The sequence below is a fragment of the Pristis pectinata genome, chromosome 19, assembly GCF_009764475.1.
Source record: "Pristis pectinata isolate sPriPec2 chromosome 19, sPriPec2.1.pri, whole genome shotgun sequence".
Lineage (NCBI taxonomy): Eukaryota > Metazoa > Chordata > Chondrichthyes > Rhinopristiformes > Pristidae > Pristis > Pristis pectinata.
Window position 1 is genome coordinate 25,383,568 of NC_067423.1, and position 16,622 is coordinate 25,400,189.

A 16,622-nucleotide genomic window follows, 5' to 3' on the forward strand; every position below is an offset into this window, starting at 1 on the left:
GAAACTTCCTCACTAGTCAATTAACTGGACTTGAACAGACCATTGGCACAGAATGGACAAAAGAGCTGAAGTGAAGGAATGAGGTGGGAGGAACAGTCCTGGCATCAAGGCAGCATTTAACCAACTATGGAACTGAGGATCTTTGGTAAACCCGAAGTCAACCTGATTGGGGTAGTATACCACACAAAGTAAAACAGTTGTTTTTGTAGAGGAATTCCTCAGGGTATTGAGCAAGAGACAATAATCTTCAGCAGGTGGAGCAGTTTACTGATTACTGTGCAATATTCATTTCTGTTTGTATCTGCTCAGGTAATGGAGTTGTTCCTGCATTCTAAAAGACAAGGATGATATCCAAGCATGGGCTGTTAAGAGTCATTTAGTATTTTTGCCAGGAAATGCCCATCTCTAACCTCCCACTGCCCGATTATTGACATCTGTTACATTATCATGATTGAATTCTTTTCCATCGATGTTCTAGAGGTCACTATTAACCAGAAACTGTCCTGCTGCCGCAAAATAGAAAATTTCACAACCTACGTTAGTGATAATAAACTTGATTCTGATTCTGAAAATTGACTGGAACAACCACATAGAGATTATGACTAAATGGTAGGTTAGAGGTTGAGTATTCTGCAGTGAGAGATTCCCCAAAGCATTTCCACCATCCATAAGACAAAATACATTTACTTGAATAAGCACACCTCTACTGTGCTTATTCAAGCCTCAATTTAGGAATAGCAACCTGCTTGATCGCACGCAATCCATTATGTTAAACATTCCTTGCCTTCAACATAGGCATGTGTGTAGTGTACAACATCTACAAAATGCACTGCAGCCACTCACAAAGCTTTCTTCAAAAGCAGCTCTCAACTGTAATGCCACTGCCATCCAGCAGACAAAAAGTAACAGGGGCATGGGAACAAAACCACCCATAAGGTCCCCTTCAAACCACAAATATGCCAGGCTTGGAAAAGAAATTGGCATTCCATCAGTGTAGGATTGAGATCCTGAAACTTCCTTCAGGATTTTTACTGGGTGGAATACAGTTATCTAAAAAGATATTTCATCACTAACCTCTGTACGGCAATTAGCAATGGGCAATAAAAACTATCTATCTTACCAAGGAACCCATACCCTGTGAATGAGCAGAAGAATACATCTGAAGGTAATGCATTCTATATCAGATGTAAAAGATATTTTTGTGTACAGCATGTATAAATTATAAAATGCTGGGACAAAAGGGAATCATTTAGATGAGCAAAGATAATTTCTTTAGTATTCCATCCATCCAGTCTGGCTTTAACAGCATTTTTAATACCCTTTTTATTTTTGTCTCCATTAATCTGATTAACAGATTGTTAAGAAATGTTACCATGCTTTGAACAAAGTGTTTCTTCTTAAATGGTTCACCATTATGTTTTCTTGACTCACATTATAGCAGCATCCTCAGTTTACTTTATATCGTTTACTATATTGTTTACCTAGAAAGTTTTTTTTAACCTTTCATTTTCTTGTCTGTGGATTATACGTTGCTTAACCATCTTTAATCCTTGATAATCCACTTTATATCATGAAATTATTTTTGTTTATATCATTTCCCATTCCAACTGATGTTGATGGGATGTTACTGCTCATTCTTAACTTACCTAATACATGGAACAGTTCCTCTGGTTTTTCTTTATCATGGTCCTTCTGAGTATCATATACTGAAGTCGTATAATGTTCAGGCAGTGTTTGTTGACTGCAAACTTCACAAGATGTTAGGATTTATCAGTGTGAGGCAAAACTCAGATGCTGAGTGTCATTGGAAGCATCTTTGCCAGTTCACTGCTGCAGGGACACTTCCAATTTACAGATACTAATTGTTTTATGAAGAAAGAACAGCTAAAGTCAAACTCCAGCTTTCAGCATCCACGAATAGTTCTCCTGTAGATTTCTGGCTGTGTTTTGTCGACTGTGGCATGTGGTGCAATAAATTAATGACTTTTACCAGTGAGATGACCGTGACATTTCCAAATGATGAAATGAGAGTTCAGGCTTACCCTCAGGAACTTTAATAAATCATGCATTTTAATTTTAAAATTGTTACTATTTTACACAGAGTTAGGGGGAAACCATATGTAGTTCACAGCGACATTCCACATTTTTGGACATTATTAATATATCTGCAGGATTGGAACCAAATGAGTGTTATAAATGGCTTTAATGTACCGGAGTGTTGAGAGCTTTACAGAATTAATTATTCATTTCTTATAGAACATTTTTTCCTGCCAGATGGATGCTTACTTTAGCATTGAGAGATGTGGTCTAGAAATTCTAGTGCATTCTCAAGAATAGCATTACAATGAGATGCTGATAATTGTTTTGAGTTTTGGCTCCCCGATGCATGTATCAGCTATGCACAGTGCTGGGATGGTTCTGGTAAAGGCAGTAGGGAACTGTGCCATGATGTGGTTGGGGAGCATGGAGAGATCAGATACCTGTGCCTAGCATGGATGGGAAGAGTAAGGAGATCAGGGTCCAATGCCATTCTGTGGATGGGCGTTGTGGAGAGATGTTCCTGTAGCATGCTGTGGTCAGGGGTAATGTGTGAGTGGAAGAGGGACTGAGCTGAGGATGAAGTTAGAGGGGTGTGTGGGGTAAGTCACTGATTCCATCACTGCCTTAGGGGATTGTGTCATAGGGAGATTGGAGGGAGGTGGTGCTTCAATCAATCGTGGGGGGTCAATAGTAGGGGGTGGTGGTAATGGGGAAAGATTGATGCTCAGCAGTTGGGTGGAGGAGACCATAGATACGAGACTCCTCTGATTAGGCTCCTAGTCCAGCACAGCACTGGCAGGACTGGGTGGTCCTGGGATTGCCCAACAGTAATCACTCGCAGGACAATGCAGTCCAAGCACCTCCAACACTTCTCCAAATGCAGAGTCACATGGAATTGTTATCATCCTGTGCATTGCAGGTGTGGAAATTGTGTCAGTGACTCAAGAGTGATTCATGCCTTGAAGCACAAACTTGTGAAGCAGCCATCAATCCATTTCATTCCAGAACCCATTCATACCAATACCAATTTCATTCAAGCCTGCCCCACCATAATCCTGCTCCTCAACCGACTCTGCTAATCTCCGCACCTTTTTTTCCAGTGCTGCCCTACCCTCCTCCTTCTAATTGCCAGCAACATTTCTAGCTGTTTTCTGTTGCCATTGTGGCAGAATAAATATCATTGACACTGTGTGAGAAATTCCTGATCCTGATTCCTGACTCCTGCACATTACTCAGAGCAGCAAAAAGGGAAAAATATTGTTTCATTTGCCCATGTTTTCAATGAGCAATAAAGCTAAAAGTCTCCCCGACCTGTGCATAATGAGTTCTGTTTCCTTTCATTTCTCTGAGGGCTTGTTTATAAGTTACTGGTAAGGCCAAGAATGGTCATTGTGAATTTGGAGTTTTTCTCCTGTGATATACTGATTTCTATGCCCAGAAGGTAGTGTTCAACCAGAACTGCCTACATGCTGCAGCAGTGCTAAAGACTCCCTGAGGATCCTTTGTCCTCAACACGGTGGAGACAGCTTTTAAGTTTTCACTCTGTATCATGACAGTAAGATCCAAAGTTTCTCCCTGAGCAGCCATTGTGATGCAGATCAGAATTAAAATGTGTGTTACTCTTTTAATTTCATACGCAGGACTGAAGTATTCAAATTCAATTCAATGGAGCAACTGAACCCAGGGGTTGGCATTAGTAAATCTTGAAACAGCAACAAGTCATCGATTATTTTAATAATTCTTATGTGAATGAACCACCAAAGAAGTGAACCATTTACAGGAAATCATGTATTATAGGAAAGATTCACAGAGACACTTGCCAAGCCTTAAACCTAAAAGACTGTGCTACAATCTGTTCCTATGAATGTGCAAGATGTGGCTGTTCATAGCTAAAGAGGCAGCTCATAGGAATCATTGTGGAATATTAAAGATCCTTCTTTATTGCAACAGTCCTTATCACAGGCAGAACTAGAGTAATTTATTTAAATTCAAATGATCTTATTTAATAAAAAGAAAGGGTGCTTCTGAACACTTTGTGGAAAACACTCTGTGGAAAACTGCAAGAGTTTAGCTTGTCCATGGGAGAAGCATGTGTAATAAATCATAGTGAATTCTGTATCCCACTGTTTTCTGTTGTGCATTGTCTAATATTATCATTGGTGTTGAATTTAATGATTAATGCAGCAGCCGAACAACTCTCTATAACCTGCAGTCCAGCTGAGCCAACACAAAGTAGATGTGAGTTCTAAAACTGGCTCTGAGCCTGTGACCATATCTTTGCACAATGCTGGATATTAATTCATTACCATCCAGAAATCATAGGCAAATAATTAAAGGTGGTTGAAATAGTTTTCTTTTGCAGTAGAGGTCCCGGTACTTGCTAGGAGCCGTTAGGAACTTGGGCACCCAACCTAAGAACAGCAACTTCCTATTTATGTAGCACATTTATCGTAGCAAAATGTGCCAAGGTGCTTCATGGGAGTGTTATCAAACAAAAAGCAAATATTAAGTACTTAAGGATGTATGAGGAAGAGGACAAAATGCTCACACGGAGGTTGTTTGAAAGATTGTCTTAAAAATGAATGAAAGTTAGCAAGGTGAAGCAGTTTAGTGAGGGAATTCCAGATCTTTGGCTTTATCAGCTATGGTTGACAACGTTGGAGCAATTAAATTCAGATATGTTAAGATGACAGCAGTGCAGAATGCAGACATCTCGGAGGGTTGCCAGGTAGTGGAGATTGCAGAGATGGGGAGGGTTGAAGACACAGAGGGAAATGTAAACATTGTACAATTCTTAGGGGCTTGACAGGATAGATGAAGAGATAACGTTTTCCCCGGCTGGATATTCAGAACCATGGATCACAGTCTCAAAATAAGGGGTCAAACATTCAGGCCTGAGAAATTTCGTCACGCGGAGGATAGTGAATCTTTGGAATTCTTTGCCCAAGAGAACTGTGGAGTCTCATTCATTCAGTATATCCAAGACAGAGATCTTTTTAGATATTAAGGAATTTGGGGGATTTGGGATTATTGCAGGTAAGTGGTGCTCAGATGCAAGTTAACATGACTTTATTGAAATGCAGATCAAAAATAAGGGACTAAATGCCTCACCCTCTGTTTATTTCTTGTTTTCTTATTTTCATATAAAACAACAATGATAATTTTAAAATCAAACTGTGACTTAATTAGGAGACCATGTCGGGTAGTGAGCATTCACTGGTGGGGGAAAACTTGGAATGCTTTCAGGCTGAGCTGCAGAGCAAATAAACAGGGCAGCAAATTCTGGGCATTTTGTAAGCTGCAGTCACCCTGGAGATTCCTGCAGACCTTATTGCCATGACACACCATATTTATCCATGCCAAACATATGACCAACAATGGTCAGCTCTGTTAAAGACCCTGTAGCCTCTCACTGTACTCTCTGGCATCACAACCTCCTCCCCAACTTGTGAATGCCTCACTGGAGAGATAAGTCGTGACTGCAAGTATCCTGAAACATAGTGTTGAGTCATAAAACCTAACAGGCTGACAGCTCATTCACCCATCTTGAACAAATTAAAAAGGAGATTTTACTTCATTTTTACTAAGCTGATCTAATCACAGGCAGCATGGAGATGTCTAATACTGGATACTAAGTAAGAGACCGATAAACAAGACACAAAAAAAAAATGGATGGAATTAGGTTTAAATTTCACAGGAACCTAACACCACTTCCATAAATTATACCCATCTGCACAGTGCACATGAGGTTTGTCATTACATTTAATAATCAATATTACTATTTTAAATGCATCAATGTCAGCCACAGATCTCTCATTGTGTGCATTAGTCCATATCACCGAGAGTGAATTTTTAAAATGTTTTTCAATTATATTTTGATAATGAAGATGTGGAAAGGGGAAAAGGTATTAAACAACTGCTATATAAACTGCAAAAATGTCGGATTACCATCTTTCCAAAGAAGTCACAGATTCATAGAGCACAGCAACAGGGTCTTGACCCCATTGTCTACGCCAACCATCAAACATCCATTTGCACCTCAGATCATCCCTGGGCAATGATCACCCAACTTATAGATACCCGTAGTTACAAAGGAGCTCCCATTTATAATTAAATTCAGAAGTTCAACGTATGTATATACATTCATTCTTACAAAAGGCAGAACTAGTTTCCTCTCTCCCTCCACATTTAATAATTGTTCTTTCTTATCAGTCTTATGTGACTTTGATGCCATTCATTACAGTGCTGTGGAGGTCTGGTTACCAAATGGACTGATTTTTGTGTATTTTCCAATTTGTGGACAAAAGCGACTTAAGGACGTCTGTAAAAACTGCCTGACATCCCATTTTATGGTCCGATTGGTCTGAATTATTTATGATTTATGTGATATCCATGTGTGTATGTCAACACTGCAGTGAAGATGGTGCGTCACTTATTAAATGTGCTAGTTACAAAGGTACGGTGCTGATATTGCCAAATGTTCAGTGGTAAAAGGGCTATGATTAGCCCAGAGCTCTGGGTCTGTGTGAAACAGCCTGAGGAGGTCACAAAAATCAGAACATGTTACTTCCTTTTGGGGCTACCTAGGAACAGGCATGGTAATGTAGCGGTTAGAGTAACGCTTTACAGCGCCAATGACCCGGGTTCAATTCTGGCTGCTGTCTGTAAGGAGTTTGTACATTTTCCCCGTGTCTGCATGGGTTTCCTCTGGGTGCTCCAGTTTCCTCCCACATTCCAAAGACGTATGGGTTAGGAAGTTGTGGGCATGCTATGTTGGCACTGGAAGCATGGTGACACTTGTGGGCTGTCCCAGAAGACTCTATGCAAAGATGCATTTCACTGTGTGTTTTGATGTACATGTGACTAATAAAGATATCTTATCTTAAACCTGGGCCTTGGAGACCCAAGTGGGTCAAACAGCTGAAATACTTCCTTTTATGTGATAGATCACTTCCCGAGAAGCCACCCAGTCTGGGAATGTCCTTCTGAAACAGAGAACCATTTTTGACATGGGTGATGTTTTGCCCTGAACAGTCCTGGGCACAAGTTCAATGTACTTGGGCCAGAACTGATTTCATTGACTTGCACTGTCAGCTGATTCAAATAGAAGATCAAAGAATACAGCTGCCAAAAGAAGTGGTGAGGCAGATACAATTACAGTGTTTAAAAGACATTTGAACAGATACCTGGATAGGAAAGATTTAGAGGGAAGTGGGCCAAATGCAGGCAAATGGGACCAACTCAGTTAGGCAACTTGGTCGGCATGGACAAGTTGAGCCAAAGGGCCTGCTTCTGTGTTGTATAGCTCTATGACTCTATGACTCTAATACATCTCGTATTTTCTATATTATTATTTACTAAACTAATAATATGAAATAAATATTTAGAAAATATAGACTGTATGGTCTTAAATGAGTGTTGAATTATATTTGGGTACATTGGACCAATTATTCCTTGCCCTTTGACATTGCTTAACTTGGTTTTGGTATTGGTTTATTATTGTCACTTGTACTGAGGTACAGTGAAAAACTTGTTTTGCATACCAATTGTACAGGTCAATTCATTACACAGTACAGTTACATTGAGTTAGTACAGAGTGCATTGAGGTAGTACAGGTAAAAACAGTAACAGAACAGAGTAAAGTGTCACAGCTACAGAGGAAGTGCAGTGCAGGTAGACAATAAGGTGCAAGGTCACAACAAGGTAGATTGTGAGGTCAAGAGTCCATCTCATCGTATAAGGGAACCGTTCAATAGTCTTATCACAGTGGGATAGAAGCTGTCCTTGAGCCTGGTGATATGTGCCCTCAGGCTCCTGTATCTTCTGCCTGATGGGAGAAGGGAGAAGAGAGAAGAGAGAATGACCTGGGTGGGTGGGGTTTTTATTATGTGTCCAAAACTACCAGAGATTAATTTTGTTATTACATGAGCCAAAATACTCGAGGGTCTAAGGAATTGCTTTGCACTGAGGCACCAGCAACTGGTGACAGAAGTCCTGGCCAGTACACACAGAAATCAGTTTCTATTTATTATCACTGCTGTATGAATTTTCCTGAACTCCACTGGTCAGTCAATTCTGCAGTAACCTAGCTTTCTACTTTTATTGACCATGCTTCAAACAAAAGTCAAAATGTTGCTACCTAAACCACGCACTTAACATTGTAAATACTTTCAGCTCTGCCAGGAGAACCCAACAGTTGCTTTCCAATAGGAATCCACACAAGATTTTATTTATGAGGGAAATCCAGAGGCTTGAAATTTTCAGTCAAATTTTCAGACAAAAAACATCCCCAAATGCCCACCTGGAAAAGTCAGATGAAACTATGTGTTGACAACAAACATCATCTGTGCAAAATTAACATTTTTTATTCACTTTGCTTGAAGAATGTAGCATGAGGCTTTTAAAATATGCACATTAGCAACTAATCAGTCCCTTTTGTTTGAGGGATGCACTGCTCCGTGGCCTGACAGTGGTGACCTCTTAAGCAATGGTAAATTTTAATAAGTTAATATCTCTATTATTATGTACACATCATTATTTGTAATGATTTCAAGGAGGTTGCACCTTGTAAAGATGAAAAGTTGATGCTTTATTGATTGAAGTTTTGTTTTGGAACTAAAAATGCCCCATTTTGCTGAACACTGTTCAAAACTGGAAAAACACTCTGCGCTGAACTAAAAGCAAAAGAAGTGAATAATTCATCCACCACACATTCCCCGCCACTCTGATAGAGCAACTCAGCTTCTGATGGTGAACAGATACAGTCAGTCAGCTGAGTGGCTCTGCCATGCCACAAACAAGAGGTATACAAAATTATAGGTGGCATAGATAGGGTAGATAATAGGAAACTATTCCACAAAGCAGAAATACCCAATGGCATAGGTTTTAGTGGAAGGGTAAAAGGTTTAGAGGGGATCTGAGGAAGAACCTTTTCACCCAGAGGGTGATTGGAACTAGGAATGCACTTCCTGAGGCACTGGAGAAGGCAGGTACTCTCACAATATTTAAGGAACATCTAGACAAGCACTTGAATTACTAAGGCATAGAAAACTGCAGGCCAAGTGCTGGTAAATGGGATCAGTATCGGTGAGTTCTTCATTGTCGGCATGGACAACGAAGGACAAATGACCTCCTGTTCTGTATGACTCTGTCTCTATGACTTCATGACAACCAGTGATTATCAGTTGATTTCATACTTTTCTTAGTTATACAGGAATAAAATCATGTCCCACCTGTCCAGTGCTTTCATCACACAGCTCTCGAGTGGATTCAATGCAATGGATCTAGTAGTTGCCTTGTTTACATAAAGATCATCATTTGCACTCTGGTCAGAATTTGAGTTGGAAACTATTTTAAAAGCCTCATGATGCATTGTTCAAGCAAAGTGGATAAAAATGTTAATTTTGCACAGATGATGTTTGTTGCCAACACATAGTTTTATCTGACTTTTCCAGCCATGTATAGAAGTGTACAATAAAATTTAACACAAATCATGGCATTTTGCAACATTAGTCTCTGAAAAACCCTACTACACAATCCATAAATGAACCTGATGTAGTGTTGCCCCATTAATGAGCTTTTTAAACACATAAATAAACTGTTTCCAGCCTCACTTTCTGAAGCATGATTCCTTTATTAATCAACAATATTCACATTAAATTAATGTAAATCTCATTGAAAAACTGTGATAAACCCACTCAATAAATCCATAAGGCCCATTGGAGCAGATTAAAGAAGCAGATTGGTTCATTTGGCAGTACTTTTGCCTGAGTCATAAGGTTAGACATTCATAATTTAAGCCATTATTTCATTGCTGTACTGAGGCAGCTTTAGATAGTCAGAGGTGCTGACTTCTAAATGAAATGTTAAATCAAGACCTTGTGTGCTTGTTCATAAGGCCCTTTGAGACATTTTGAAGAGAACAGACAGTTCTGTAATCCTGGCTGGGACATGTTCTCTAACCAACCCAACAAAAATATATAGCTGTTATTCATCTAATTTACTATTAATAGGGCCTGGCTGCATGCAAACACTACAACATTACGTAGGGGTGGGTAATATGTTCCTCAGAGTGTGTTGGGACCACTGTCTGCATGTGGGACTTTAAAATGGTCTTGCTTAATAATACCAATTTAATTAGCCTGACTGCATTCACAATGTATGCAGCAGATGATGCAGGTCAGAGATAAAGTCAAAGGACAGAATAACTGTTAAACTATTTGCTGTCATTATAGCTGTCCTCACTTTCTTGTCAGCTGGAACTCATCCAGTTTAAGGAGCAGTATACTCATACTGTTGGCAATTTAAATTTTACTCATAGATTCCTGGGATGAAGGGGTTGTCGAAAGAGGAACAACAGAATAGTTTAGGCCTGCATTTGTTGGAAAGAAGAAGAATGAGAGGCAATCTTATTGAAACATATATAATTCTGAGGGTCTTGACAGTACAGATGCTGAGAGGATGTTTCACCTTGTGAGGGAACCTAGAGGGCATAGTTTCAGGATAAGAGGTTGCCCATTTAAAACAGAGATGAGGAGGAATTTCTTCTCTCAGAAGGTCATAAGTCTTTGCAATTTTCTACCCACAGAGCAGTGGAGGTGGTCTATTCCAATCTGAGAAAGAGTTTTGGTTTACAGAGGAGTCAAGGGTTATGGGGAATAGGTAGGAGAGTGGAGTTGTGACTGAGGTTATATCATGATCTTATTGAATGGTAGAGTAGGCTTGAGGAAATGGATGTCTTCCTCCCACTCCTGTTCTTACAGTATATTCCTAAATAAAGAATGGCTTGGGACAGCATGGAGACTACTGGTTGATGTAGATACTGAAAAAAATGGGGGTTCTATTTGGAGGAGAGAAATGACCAAATATAATTGTTGACCAGGCCTCCCTTGAACTAATTTGATGGGAAAAATTAGTTAATTGGAGATAAAGTACTTTGGTTTCTGATGTCTTAAGGATTCAAGAAGAGATAGTATAAACACAAGTGTTTCCTCTCTTATGTATTTACTGCTAAACATACCTCACAATTTAGTTGAGCTTTAGGGGTCACAAAGGAGGGCCGACATCATGTCCTCAGGAGCTGCTCTGACTGGTATCACCAGTCATCCAACACTATACCATCTGCCAGTGGAAGGGCCCATGACTTGGATGGTTGGACATGAGGGAAAGAAGGAGGATCGAAAAGCAAAATAATTGCAGATGTTGGAAAACTGAAGTAAAATGCAGAATATTGGATATAGTCAGCAGGTCAGGCAGCATCTGTAGAGAGACAAACTGAGTTAATGTTTCAGGCTTGATGAAATGACCTGATATGCCAGTCCCAAACCTAGTTGTATCGATACTTGGATGAGAAGATAATGATTTGTTTCCTGTGAAAAAGAGCAACTATATTGCGATGAATATCTAGACTTCAGAGCAAGTTCTGCAAATATGGTGCTAAGTTAGGACACAGTGCAGATTCTGTATTAGCTTTTTAACTAGAGTATGGGTAAAGGAGTGCAGTGAATGACCCAACTAGACTCCATCTCTAAATCCTTTAAGTTATCTGCTGTTAAAGGCTGTAACTCATGATTAAAGAGGAATGTGTGATGATTACCAAAAAGCAAACCATTTGTTCACAATGACACAGTAAAATGAAGTAAGCAAGATGGTCTCTCTGGAAACATGGAGGTGGTCTGCTAACTTCCAATGAGCCACATCTAGGGTGGTCTGGAAATCCAGACTTTGGGATTGCGACAGGCAGGGAGAAAGTGCCGTTCTAATCTATTCACTTATGTGATATGAACTTTTCTGACAACGTTAGTGTCCACAACACATGCTTAATTGCCCTTAAGAAAATAGAGATGAACCATCTTCTTGAACACCGGCAGCAAGTTTAGAACCAGCGATGCTGAAGAAATGGCAAAAAACTTCCAAGTCTTTAACTTGGAGAGGAATCTGCCAATGGTAGTGCTCCCATGTACCTGCAACCCTTGTCCTTGGTGGTGGTTTTGAGGGTATGGGGATATAGTCGGAGTAGTCAAGGTGAGCTGCAACAGTGCACCTTGGGCTGTGTTCTTTATTGACTTTAGGGGGCCAATGTATATGTCCATTTGTGTTTGTAAATCTTTAATTTTATGCATCTATTTTGATGCTTGTTTTAATTATTGCAGACACCTGTTTTCTGTTGTTTAGTTGTTCCTTTTCACTGGAGATGCATACGCTTTAACTATTCTCATACCTCATGATTGTCCCCTGGTCACCGTTTTATCTAAAGTGTTGACTCTGCCTCTGAATCTAGTCTGAATTAACTGGAGTATTTATCTTTTAGGAAATGTACCGGCAGCTATGCTCCCAAATGCAGGACAAATCTGCCACCATGTGTTAATTGGGAGATAATGCAGTTTCATTGAGTTTTAACTGTTCTCCAATGCATAATGTATTTTTTATGATCTTACTTTATTTAAATATCTTCGGAGAGTTGTTTTCTTATCTGCAACAATCTTCCTTTTCTACCACTAACATTTCAGAATTTTCCTTACAGCAGAAACAGTTCCGAAAAGCAAAGTTATTAATGGCTGTCATTAAATGCTAAAAACAGTTTGTGTGGGTAATTTGGAAATGTCGATAGTCATACTTGCATGTTGCTCAGAAGACAAAAGTTAAAACCACATATGTTTGTGTCAGCTGCAGCACAGCTGGTAAAACCCTTGCCTGAGTCAGAAGATTGAGGGCTTAAGAGGCACTGTAGAGATTTCGCCATGGAAGAGTAGAATGGCAGCATGCGAGTGTTGCCACTGATCGACATGCTGTCATTTGGAACACACATTAAAATGAGGTCCTATCTGCCCATATGGATAGGCATTAGCAATCCCACAATGCCTTGCAGAGCAGAGGCTTTTACTTGGGTGGCCTGCTTGTTACTTTTCTTTCAACCAACATCCCGAAAGCAAAATACTTGGGGACTAGCTTAGTGCTGTTTTTGCAACGTTTCTGAGTGAACTTTGGCTCTGTGTATCCTTTGTTACACTGATGACCACACTAAAAAATAGTATCAATTGTAAGACACTTTTGCTATCCCAAGGTCATAAAACTGTTACATGAATGCAAGTCTTTTATTAGAAGTGTGGGAGTGCATTACATTTTGAGATATAGTGGCGTAGTATTTGTTAGTGGACTTATAACCAGAGTGCTGACCTGAAGTCACAAGTTCACATCCCACCAGAGCAGTAGGGAATTCAAACCAAATTAATGCTTAAATTTGATTGAAGCTAATTTCATTTTGCGTGTGTATCCGCAAACCTGTGTTTTTTTTAAGTTGGTTGTGTATGTTACTCCATTATGTAAAAAGAAAGTGAGAATTGTAATGGATTGATGTAAGGAAAGAAAGATTTGCATTGATAAAGCATATTATGCACTATCACGATATCCAAATGAGCTAATTACAAATTGCCACTAACGTCCTTTGACTTTACTGGCTTTATATGTAACCCCAGCCCCAGAGCAATGTGGTTGATTCACAACTGCCCATTTAGGATGGGTATTATATGGTGGCACAACCAGGGACACAATCATCCTGGGAAAGAATAATAATTGGGCAGTTTCAATAAATTGTAACACAAGAGACAGCAGGTGCTGGAAACTGAAGCAACAAACAATCTGCTGGAGGAAATCAGCGGATTGAGCAGCATCTGTGGGGGGGGGGGGGGGGGAGGCAGGAATTGTCAACGTTTCAGGTCAAAATCCTGCATCTTTCAATAAGTAGTCTGGTGTTCAGATATTTAAATAGTTTAGGACAATATAGGTACGCTTATCATTGTGTGATACAGTATGGAATGTAGACACATACAAAACATTCTGGGAGTGTATATTGTGGATCTGTTCAGGAAATGGAGATTGGAAGAACAGTTACTCTTGTGTCTGCATGACTGAATTAAAAAATCTAAACGGATACTAGTACAGTACTCTGGGGATGTAGTTGTGTTGTAGATTGGATGAAGATCTTTCTGTTTTCTCAAGTGATTGCAAGGAATCCACGACATTCTACAAAGAAGGTCAGGGAAAGTGCCCTTGGCCAGGCCAGCATTTAGCCATCAACCAACATCACATCAAATAACATTTGTCAGCTGTGTACGAATTGGCTGCTGTGTCTCCAACTTAGAATGGGGACTTCAAAAATAGTCACTTGGTATATCCTGAAGTCAAGTAAATTTTTTTTATAAATGCAAGTCTCTCCATAATGATTTACAACTCATTTTTTTATCTACTCAGTGGAGTCACGTGTGAAAACTTCCCATGCTGCTGAATTGCATAAATATTAGGGAACCCCATTTTCACAGGTGTTTTTCCAACGTCCCACCAGTAAATATTAGTAGAAGTTTTGACGAAGCAGTATAAACAACTAATTATATCATCTTTAGGGGATTCCCATGATCTCATGCCAAAATTAATGACAAGTGATGGGGAAACTCCTCTGGAAATTCTACTCCCGTGTGATTTCATATCATCTGTAACTCCTGGGAAACTTAACTAGTTTTTCTTAAACAGGAATTGTCTAAGCTCAAAACATGGCTATTTCTTTTTCCTCATTGGAAACACAGCATCCATGCCCAATTCTCAAAGCACAAAGCAAATGGTGAAATGAGGAAGACCATGTGCATCTGAAAATCATAGTTATGGGATGCCCTGATAACCTGAAAGGCTATGGGAGGAAGGGAATTCTGCGGGAAGCAGTCGCACAGCCCGGAGGCACTTGGAATCAGTGCACTGTAATAAAACGGGAAGGTCGGAGTTCAGCACAGTAGGGATGTAGAGAGCTTGTAGGACAACATATGTACATCAAAAAGGATGAGGTAGGCAGATTTTTGTACAATAGGGAATCATAGGTTAATCAGGAATTGGAAAGGAAAACATGGTTGAGGCCAAAGATCAGATCAGCCATGATCTTATTGGACGGCAGAGCAAAATTAAAGGGCTGTGTGGCCTTTGCCTATTCACTATGCTCTCCTGTAAAATCCGAGGTACCACTGGTCATAATTTTGAAGTGCAGAGGTACAGATTAAAGATGCCTATTGAGAATGAAAGCACTAATCAGATAGTTGTCCTAGAATGTGTCCAGAAATGAGTTGCAATGGTCTCATTAGGACTGGAAGAAGTGTTCAAATCCTGGGCTATAAAAGGAGTCAGTTGTGTAATGGAGAAACTCAGACTGGAATAGGAAAATGGGAAGAATTGTATTAATACATAAGGAATGGGAGTTTTATTTAAAGATGGTAAGTGACAAAAGATAATGAGTGAGCAACCTAGGAAAATATGTGGCAGCTATTGGTTAAACGGTGCCTTATATAGATTTAACATCAGTGGTGGGTAAGCTTCTAGAGATAATAATCAGAGAGAAAAAAAATAACTTGGAGAGGTCTGAACTAATTAAGGAGAGCTAACATGGAATTGTAAAAATCATTTGACTTTTGCACTATTTATTTTTGTAACTTATAGTAATTTTTACATCTTACACTGTGCTGCTACCACAAAACAACAAATTTCACAACAATGTCAGTGATAATAAATCTGATTCCGACTAATCTAACTGAACCTTTTGATGAGGCAGCAGAGAAGATTAGTGGAGGGAATGCAATGAATGTTGTATGCGTGCTTTAAGAAAACATTTGACAAATGTAAAAAGGCCAGTTAATGAAAATGAGGGTCTTGGAAGACGAGGGTCAGTGACAGTGGTTAAGGACAAAAAACAAATTATGGTAAATGTTTTTGTTTAAGACTGGTGGATGGCCAAGGGGGATCTCCAAAGGTGTGAGAGTCAGTGACTGTGAGAGTGCTGGATGCAGAGACACTCAGTGATTTTTCCAAAGGAGTTTTGATAAGCAGTTGTACAGCTATGTGGATGGTGTGAATGGAAGGTACACTTTGAAATAGTCCCCAAAGAGCTGGCATTGCCTCAGTGGGCCAAATAGCCTTCACCTGTTCTGTAACGATCCTGCAACTCATTGATATTTTCAGTAAGGTTCTACAGCCATTTAGCTTTTCAAGTGTCGTACACAGGTCAAGTGAGTTTCATTGAGTTGATCTCCAGTTACACCAAGGGTGTTCTACTGTGTTTTTTTTAAATATTGAAGAACCATTTCACATATGGCTTCCCCAACTCATCACCTTGCATTTGTCCAAACTAGATGATATTTGCTAATGCACCCAGAGCCCTGGGCTTAGGTGGCTCAGTGTTTGAAATCTTGCCTAATTAAGCAGCAGGTCCAAGTCTTTGCTCCTGTCTTCAACAATTTTTTTTTGATATGTACAGAAGGTGAGGAGCTCAGCCCTGTTTCTCCTTTAGTCCTCTCTCTTCCCACCATTTCCATCTAACTCTGTTCATAACCAACACTGGCTTTTTGCAGCTTGGCCAATATTCAGTGAATTTCCCCCACTTCATCACTTACTGTCTCATTTTTATTTTCATTCCACTATTACTCACACAAATTAGTTTTTTTTAAAAAGGCAATTTTGACTTTGCTGTTTACTAATTTAAACATACACCACTTAGGCCAGTTGGGAAGACTTAATGTCCCAAATATCATTTGGTTTACTAATTGGTCTTT